Genomic DNA, 9,972 nt, shown 5'->3' with positions numbered 1-9,972 from the left:
AATTTTAACACATCACGAAAGTAAAAGGTCTTGGAAGGGTCCTTCTTCACACTCGAACCTGGATCATTCAAGTACATAAACTTCAAACTTTGAAATAGATTCCAAAGATATATCTAAATGATTCAACAAGAAGCCTTGTTGAATACTAATCATTGTTCTTGAAAATATCCCGATGTTTGTCACTGCAATATTGAAATCATTAATTGTAGCAATGAAGAAGAAAGCTCAGATGATGAACGAAATGTTGCTAGAAAAAAATTAAAGGTTTGTATGGCTCAAGGAAGAGGAGATGGATATGCAAAAATGATGTCTCAAATAAAACCTTTTCTTGAAGGAGATATGAAGACAACTTTTTTGTATTCCTTCCTTACAACAATGGTGAAATCTTGTAAGTTCTCAAAAATTCCTGGCCCACAGGTAGAAAGCCTAATTTTGTTGATGCAAGCTTTGAAAGAAATACCAAATCATTCATAAGACATAACAAAAATGAGAGAACACAACCTGTTACAGTGAATGATTTAGGCAAAGAAATAAATATTCTAAAGAAAGAAGTTGCAGTACTAAGAGCAGATATCAGCAGGATAGAACAAAAGAATCAAATAGATCTCTGGGTCAGACAAGAGATAAATGAATTAAAAGAACAAATCTGGAAAACTGGATAAATTCAACCTCCATTGGAAGATTTTGATGAAAATGGAAATCCAAACATTAATATTTTGATAATCAACATATATAAGGACTTAATGCAATGAGGATACTTTCCATACATCGTCAAAAGTATCACATCCTCATAAAAAATAAAGATCAAGGGCCAAAGTTTTAAATTGAAAGGTTTGATAGTTTTAGGCTCTAACCTGGACATTGTAAACAAATAGATCATCTCCGGTATTTTGGGTTGATACAAATCATTTTTTTATTGGGCTAGGGAATAAGTTAATTTAGATGGATTATAAGGTACCTAAAGCAACACTATGCATTGATCACTATTGTTTAGATATGAAATTTCTACTTGCAGATATCCTAGTGGCCTGCATTTAGCAATACCATTCCTTGTAGTAGTAGAACCCCATGGATCTACGAGAACATAAGATGGGAAATTAGGGTATTTTATCACAATTCCATCCATCCTTGAAATCTAGAAGACCAAAACCAAACCTAAGATCATCCTTCAATTTTTATCCACTCTGTGATTGTCCATAATAGTCCAAGTAGCAGAAACTATAAAAAGAAAGCAACAAAAAATTCAGGAGCTCAAGCATATCAAGGCTAATATGAAGATTGAAGAGCAGTTGTAGAGAAAAGAAATCAAGGAAAGGTTACATGAACTACATAAACAATTTGAAGATTAGGTTTCTTCTTAAAACCCAACAACCTTTTGGAAGAGAAAAAAAGCATTTTGTTGAAATTCTCATACAGGTCCTCCTATGAAGGAATACCTTGTAAAAGTAGGGCTATTCTGATCAATTCCAAATCCTTGACATGCCTATAGGAGCTAAGTCTATAAGCTTTTGCATGTTATCATAATGAAATGATGTTAAGGAACAAGAACAAGAGAGTTGAATGCAAATCTAGCTCATCCAACTGATAGTTTAAGAAATGATTTGAGTAGGATGATGAGATCATGTGCCATTATGGGAAATCCGAGTTCATTCTCTTTAAAACCTACACCATCACTAAAGATGTATGTTCATTCTCTTTATGCAACAAATGTGGGCTCAACATAGGCACTTCATCTGCTATCAAATTATACCCTTCCCAACAAGGGCCACAACACATCACTAGACAAATGCCATGATAATGTTTGTCAACTTCCACTATAGATTCTATATGGCAAGAAAATACGAGGTGGCTAGCATCGAGTAGGTTCTCAAGGGAAAAACAAAGTAACTCTCCAATGAATATCTAAAGGTAAAGTTTAATGAATGGGTCGTGGACACTAGTTATTTAAGAACCAAAGACACTAAGAGTTTTAAGCTTGTTGAGTTATATTGGTTGAATAAGACCTTTGTTGCTCAAGTGGTGGAGGATAAAGGTAGTCAACATCAATCCATAATGTAAAAGAAAAATATGATGGACAAGAAATTTGATGTGTTATGCAAAGAAGTTTTTAATATCAATATTACAATCAATAGTTGTTCATAACCTAAAAAAACACAATGGAAGAAATAGATAATGATACTTAAATTGACAAACATTATTAGGAGACACCATGGAAATGGCCAAGTTAAATCTCCATGTTTAACTTTTAAAAAAGGAAATAACAACCTTCTTGCACATGTTATCTATTCCCTTTTTTCTTATTAATATGACAAAGAATTATAATATAGGCCTATAGGTACTAAAAGAACCTACCAAGATTCTTGTGAAGCACAAATTTAAACAAATCCTTATCTCCAATTTTGACAAACATTAGGCTTATGTGTGTGAAATTCAGATTTTGTATGTGAAATTATAGAGAAAAAACCATAGAATCTGAGTTAACAGAGACAAAAAATTAATCATGCCAAACAAAGACAATAGAGACAAAAATAACAGAGCATCTAAGTCAAAACACATAGGCCTGATCATTCCTTAATCACAACAACTGATTCAAAACACATATGCCTGATCATTCCTTAATCACAACAATTTGGCAACTTGTATGAAAACTTTCATGCCTCTAAGAATCGAATAATTGGAAGCAACTGTAGCTGATAATGTAGAGAAATGGAGTGTTTTAAGATACGGTCAAACACTGCAACCTGTGGATGGAGATTCAAGTCGATGCACACATCTAAATTTCTTATTCAAATATATGTAGGTTGCAAGTACTGATTAACATGTTCATATTTAAATTTCACGAAATAAATAAGATTGAGTTTCTATTATGTAGGTTACAATTATTGATTACCATTTTCATATTTAAATTTCTTATTTAAATAAGACTGAGTTTCTATTGCTAAAACAACTTCCACTGACAGAAATAAATTTTAACAATATGCATGTTGTTGCATCCATGCCATGAGTTTCAATTGTAGATTGTATAAGGAACAAGAGGAGGCAAGGGACCAAGGGTGCCCAATTGTGATGCACTTCATCAGAAGAGGAAATGGTCGATGATGTCAATGCTGCCAATGCTCCATGCAATGATGTTGAGAATGCCCATGTGGTGGCAGATCCTACTGTCCAGCCATCTACCACAGAGCCACCCTCAACCACAATACAAGGTGCAAGCTCAACTAAGAAGATCAGTGCCATAAGAGGGTGGACAAAGGAAGACATGCTAGGTGAAATTGATGACATAGAGTTTAGGGGATATTCAGTACGTGCATATGCAAAAAATCATGGAATTGCATCTTCAAGCATACATTATTGGATTAATGAGCTCACTAATGCAAAGTGTAGAGGGCCCATTACTGTTATGGCTGAAGAGGAGGAGTCTGCGGTGGTTGTTTGGTGTAAGGAGAAGACCCAAATGGGACATGGGTTAGATTTGATGAAACTCAAATCCACAGTAGGTCAAATCTTTCAAGGGAGGCCAAACCCTTCAAAGATGGGTTTCCTGGCAAATCTTGGTGGAGTGGGTTTAAAAAAAGGCATCCAGGCCTTGTCTTATGAACAACAAAGGGTCTTCATAGAGACAGGGCTTTAAATTTGTGCCCTACAATTGTGTCTATGTTCTATGATGCCCTTTCCCATGAATATGAAAAACACTCTTATGCCCCAAACCATATATGGAACTGTAATGAAACCGGCTTACAAGCTAGAAGGAATTGTGGCATGCGGGTAATTGCCAAGAGAGGGAGCAGAGATGTGCCAAAATTTTTGCCTAGGAGTAGGGAATGGATCACTATACTTTATTGTGCCAATGCAACTGGTTCTTTATTCCCAAGTTTTTATTTATTCAAAGGAAAAACACAACTTAAAAACTATATACAGAATTGTGAACCAGGTGCATGCATGGCTACACATCTCCATGCACGGATGACAAAGGAACTCTTCATGAATTGGATTTTTCACTTCTCTGCACCTGTGCCAGGTGGTGTCTTGCCTAAAAATAGACACCTATTAATCTTAGATGACCATGGAAGCCACATGGTTGTGCAAACAATTGAGGAGGCCAACCATTTTAGCATTGACCTATTAATGCTACCATATCATACCACTCACAGATTGAAACCCCTTGATGTCAACGTGTGTGGGCCTTTCAAGAACTATTTCAAGGCAGAGTGATCTTCATGGATGGCAAAGAATCCAGGGGTGGAGGTAAAAATATTTGAGCTAGCTAAGCTTGCAAGTAAAGCATTTAAAAGGGATCTAACACCTTCTAATATCAAGATTGGATTTAGGAGGACTGGAATTTGGCCACTAAATGTTGATGCTCTTATTAATGATACTAGTTATATGTAGGCATTTGTTGTGGAAGGTCAGGAAGCATAGGACTTACATGACCAGGTTGATGCCCAAGAAGATGTGGATTGGAAGGAAGGTGTTATTGTTGTTGAAGGTATGATATATCTTTCTCAAGGGAACATCTATGATGATGAACATGTATGTGAGACACAATTCAATAATGAACAAATTGTCAATAACATGGAGGGTGTCACACACACTAAAGCACCTACTACTTTGCATGTGATATTCCAAATGAGGTAGTTGATCATGAAAATGACAATGCAAATGTGGTTTCAAATGAGAATGTAACAAGAATCAACAATGACCAATTGACTCATGCGAACCCAAGTAACCCCACCATCATGGTTGGTAGAGGCCATGATGAATAACAAAAAACATGATGTGTCATCTACCAACGATGAAAGCATGGCAATGTCTTTTCAAGCAACAGAGTTGAGTACTTAAATTGTTCATTATTTTGTGGACAATGGATCAGTGGAAGAAGAGTCTATTCAGAATGAAGTACAAAATGAGGACAACAATGGGGTTCAATCAGGTTCCCCTGAGGTTGAAAGGAAAGTTTCAATCCATCATGAGTGATGAGCCTCATCATTGGGTAATTATATGGGCCTTAATTCACAAATTATTGCATACTTTTGATCATATTTTGTTTATGAGATGAGTTAGAGTTGGATATTTTTCTTTGTGGTCTAATGTGCATGTAATGCAGGATTAAAGGATAAAAGCAAGGAATTTTAGAAAAGACCTTGGTCAAAACTTGAATGGGACAAGGGAGAGGAATTATAGGAGGGAAATCCTCCTCATTTACTACCACTCCATTCGAATATTCCTCTATCAGCTCGGAGTGCAACCAACCAAATCATGAGGACTAGAAGGCAACCGAGAAAGTGGAAGTCAAAGCACTAGTTTATCTCTAGTTTGGGAGCCGAGCCTCCCTAATTTTAAGGAAGCTGTTGGAGACTTCAGATGCCGAGGACCTCAGTAGGATTCATATTTTTTATTGTAAAATTTTACTTTATTTTTGAGTTGCAAGACTTGTGACAGTGGTTGATGTAATCCATTGTTTTGATAATAAGAACGAGTTTTGTTTTGAGTCAGCATTGAGTTAACCCAGAGGGTTGAATCTCTTGGGTTAGGGCCCAAACCTAGCAGCTAAGGCTCCTCTTTATTGTACATCTATGATAGTGTATATTCATTGATCTAAAATCCTCCTATGTTACATCCCCTAGTCCAACCTTAAGTGGTGGCCTTTCTATTGTGTCTTAAAGCAGAGTTTTTACAATAAGGAGTTCAATTTGAGTCTCACTTAATAGATGTTGATCAATAGGATTGTACTTGGATCCCCCAAGTCTCTAGAGTACATAGAATCCCCTTACCGAATCTCGAGCTCAACTGGTCTCAGTGGTCTGAGTCCAATTTGGTACTCAATACCTGACATGTATACATAGAAGAGTTGCTTGAACCTCTCAAGCCTTCTTTGGAGTTCACAGACTCTCGGACTCTCACTGTCTCTGTCTGCTCGATGCTGCCTTTGTCTGTAGGTCAATTCGGCTTCTCTGTTCTCTGCAATTTTCTTCTCTCTTTCCTCTCAATTTCTGCTTCTCTTTCTCTGTCTCATGTCTTTACTCTTTGTCTATTCGTGGCTTGAATCCAATATGCTCCCTGATTGTTCATTTCTGCTTCCTAGCTCTCTGGATCTCCTACCTCTGCACATTGGAATTGTCCTACTCTGTGTCATCATCACTGTAACGCTTCACAGAGAGGTGGCCACTTGTTTCCTCATGAACTGAGTATCAGTTCTCTTTTGAATGGTCATTATTTCCGTTGCTCCAAGATTGCCCGCGAAATTGATTCCTCTGCCAACTTAGTGGTCATGCCGAACCTCAAATCTTATATCACTCAGCCTATTTCCCCATCGAATTCGGTCATCCATCGGATCATTTCTCCGTCGTTGATCTGGAGCCTCCAGATCCTACGGTCTCCATCCATATCGCGGGGGTAAGTAGCCTGACCTTTACCTGCGCGATGTGAGTGGTTTTCTCTCTCATCTACTGGACACGCATCACCCAGTGTATGGCATCGGGTGAGACTCGATCAAACCTGCTTACCGCCTGAGGTCCTTCTGATATCCTACTGGTTTTGGAGTGGGACATGTCTTCTGATGGAATCAACGATTTCCATACGGTTTTATGCTTCTCCTTGTGACTGAGCGCTTGGGGCTTTTCCTTCACTGAGGGGGATGCCCTCCGATACGTGATTAGTGCTGCCTCTATTTTTGGATTTGACCTCCTGTTTGCCAATTTGTGCCAATGTGCAGTCACCATGGGCCAATGGTCTGTGCGCTTTGAACAAGGGTCCTCGTTGTTCCATGTTGACCACAAATTGCCATTGTTCAGAGGTTATTTATGATAAGCTCGATTTCCATAAGATTTTGAAGCTTGACATAATTTGAAACAATCATGAAAACATAGAGAATGTTTAAGGATCCAATTCGGATCACGACCTTCCCACTGAAAAAGCTTTTGGACCACCAAAAGTTGGTTTTCAAGCATCGACTAAGTGAGGGTATAACTGTCTCACTTGTCCAATCTCTATCGAATTTTCACTACTTGGCTTTGGACCCTTGAGTCCAATCCTGAGGTACTCAACATCTCCCCTATGCATCGTCCTCACCTTTCTGTCTAAAACTATGTCTTCCTGCAATTCATTGAGATATTCAGGTAACAGATCATTAATAGAAGGCAATTGACTTTGCTCTTCGGGATCTTCAATTAATGAAGATTCAAATAGTCTTAAGTTGTCTTTATTAAAAACTGAGTAGATGTGCATGTAAGTTGGTAAATCAAGGCGAAAAGCATTCTCACCAATTTTCTCAAGTATCTTGAAAGGTCCATACCTTATTGGCTTTAGCTTTTTACCTTCACCTTGCATTCTATCTTTGCTGATATACAGCCATACTTGATCACCAACTTGGAAACTATGCTCCATCTGATGCTTGTCATGCATTGCCTTGTAGTTGGCTTGGCTATTTTCCAGCTGTTCCTGTACTGCCTGGTGAATCTCTTGGATTTGTTCAATGAACTTGGTTGCCTTGTCCACATGACTGTGTCCATCAACTGCTATGTCTTTACCAAAGACAAAATCCAAGGGAGACCTTGGTGTGAAATCAAAACAGGTCTCAAAAGGAGATCTCTGTGTAGAAGAATGTTTTGCTCGGTTGTAAGCATGCTGCACATAACAAAAATGTTCATCCCAAAGTTTGGGATGCTTGCTGCAGTAGCCTCTGAGCAACTGGATATTGTCATGTTAACCACTTCTGTCTGGCCATTTGTCTGTGGATGAAAAGTTGTGCTTTTCTTCAGTTTGGTGTCCATTAGTTCCCACAGACTCGAATAAAACTTCTCAACAAATCGGGAATCTCGATTAGATACAATGGAAGTGGGTAATCCAAAATGAACCCATATATGCTGAAGGAACAACTTTGCAGTTTGTTTAGTTGTAATATGTTTATTACAAGGTATCAAAATACACATTTTGTTGAACCTATCCACAACAACATATAAATAGTCATGACCTTTCCTAGATTTAGGCAGTCCTCCAACAAAGTCCATGGAAACACTTTCCCAAGGATGAGAAGGAACTGGTAGTGGAGTGGACAAGCCTAGTTTCCTATTGTTGGGCTTGCTTTTAGCACACATGGTACACCCTCTTACATATCTACAAACTGTCTCATTTATTTTTGGCCAATAACAAAATCTTTGCAGCTATGCAACCATTTTACTCACCCCAAAGTGACCTGATATTAGAGAAGTGTGTGCTTCTTGAATTATATTTACTCTTTCGGTTTGTGGAATGCATAGCTTCTCACAATGATACAAGAGTTGGTCTTTAATGTGATAATTCAATTCTTCTACTCGTTTGCCTTGACTTAAAGTTTCATATACATCTTTAAAATCTATATCTTGAGCATATTGTTCAATGTAGCTCTCATGCAATACTGAATTATGCTTAAGTATAGTAGATGCATTTATAATTGTCTAGATAACATATCTGCAACTTTATTGTATATGCCCTTTTTATATCTGATGACTAAATGAAACTGTTGTAGAAAACCCATCCATCTATAGTGTCTTGATTTTTGCAACTTAGTTTGGGAGTGTAGATATTGGAGTGGTTGATGATCAGTATGTATAACTATCTCTTTGCCCATTAAGTAATGTTTCCACTTTTTCACACTTTGTACTAATGCATACAATTCTTTATCATATGTGGGATAGTTAACTACTACAGAATTAAATGTCTCAGAATGATAACATATGGGTTTACCATGTTGTATCAACACTGCTCCCATGGCATAGTCGTTGGCATCCTTTTGGATATCAAGTGGTCTTTGAAGATTGGGCAGTGCTAGTACTGGTGCTGTACTAATCTTTTATTTCAAGGTGTCGAAGGCTTTCTGTTGTTTTCCTCCCCACTGAAACACCTTGTTCAATCCTGTTAAAGCATGTAAGGGAGCTGCAATTAAGGAAAAGTTAGAAATGAACTTTCTCCAATATTGTGCTGCTCCTAAGAAGCTTCTAACTTCTGTAACAGATTTGGGTTTAGGCCAGTTTACAGTGACTGCCACCTCAGAGGGATCTATCTTCAATTCATCACCCACTACTATATGTCCCAAATAATTCAAAGATGTTTTGCCAAATTCACATTTTGAGAGTTTAACATAAAGTTTTTCTCTTTTAAAAACATCTAGGGTCTGCTTAACATAATTTAAATGTTCTTCCCACGTTTTGATAAATATAAGAATGACATCCAGATATACGATAACAAAATCATCAAGAAAAGGCCTGAGTACATCATTCATTATTCTCATGAAAGTAGTAGGAGCATTAGTTAAGCCAAAAGGCATAACCAGCCACTCATAAAATCCCTGCTTTGTTTTGAAAGTAGTCTTCCATGCATCTTGTTCTACAACTCTGACCTGATGATATCCACTATGCAAGTCTAACTTGGAAAAATAAGCAACTTCATTTAACTGATCTAATAGATCATCTATGCGAGGAAGGGGATAACAATTTTTTATCATTATCTTATTCAGTGCTCGTTAATCAATGCACATTCTCCATGAGCCATCTTTCTTTTTCACCAAAATGATTGGACACCCACATGGTGATGTGCTAGGTCTGATGAACCCCTTCTCGAGCAACTCCTGCACCTGCTTGTTGATTTCTGCATTCTCTAAAGCGGACAACATGTACATTATGATGTTAGGCAATGGAGCATCTTGCTGCATATTAATATCATGCATTATTTCCTTTTTGGGTGGTAGACCTTTAGGTTCTTGAAACAAGATATCATATTCTAAAACAACATTTTCTAAATCAGCTTGTTGTTTAGCATCACAACCCTCAAATACATTGGTTTTATCAGGTTTCTTTTCCTTTACAACCATCAGTAAAAATTGTTTTCATGAATTTACAATTCGTTTCATCTGCCCTGAATTTATGAGAGTATAATTATTCTTGAGCTTATGAGCTCTTACAATATATTCGATTCCATCTTTAACAAGGAGATACTTGT

Source organism: Pinus tabuliformis, chromosome 5_1, assembly GCF_031772625.1.
Source record: "Pinus tabuliformis cultivar Carrire ecotype Pingquan chromosome 5_1, CPIR1, whole genome shotgun sequence".
NCBI lineage: Eukaryota > Viridiplantae > Streptophyta > Pinopsida > Pinales > Pinaceae > Pinus > Pinus tabuliformis.
Note: the sequence above shows the minus strand (reverse complement) of the source record.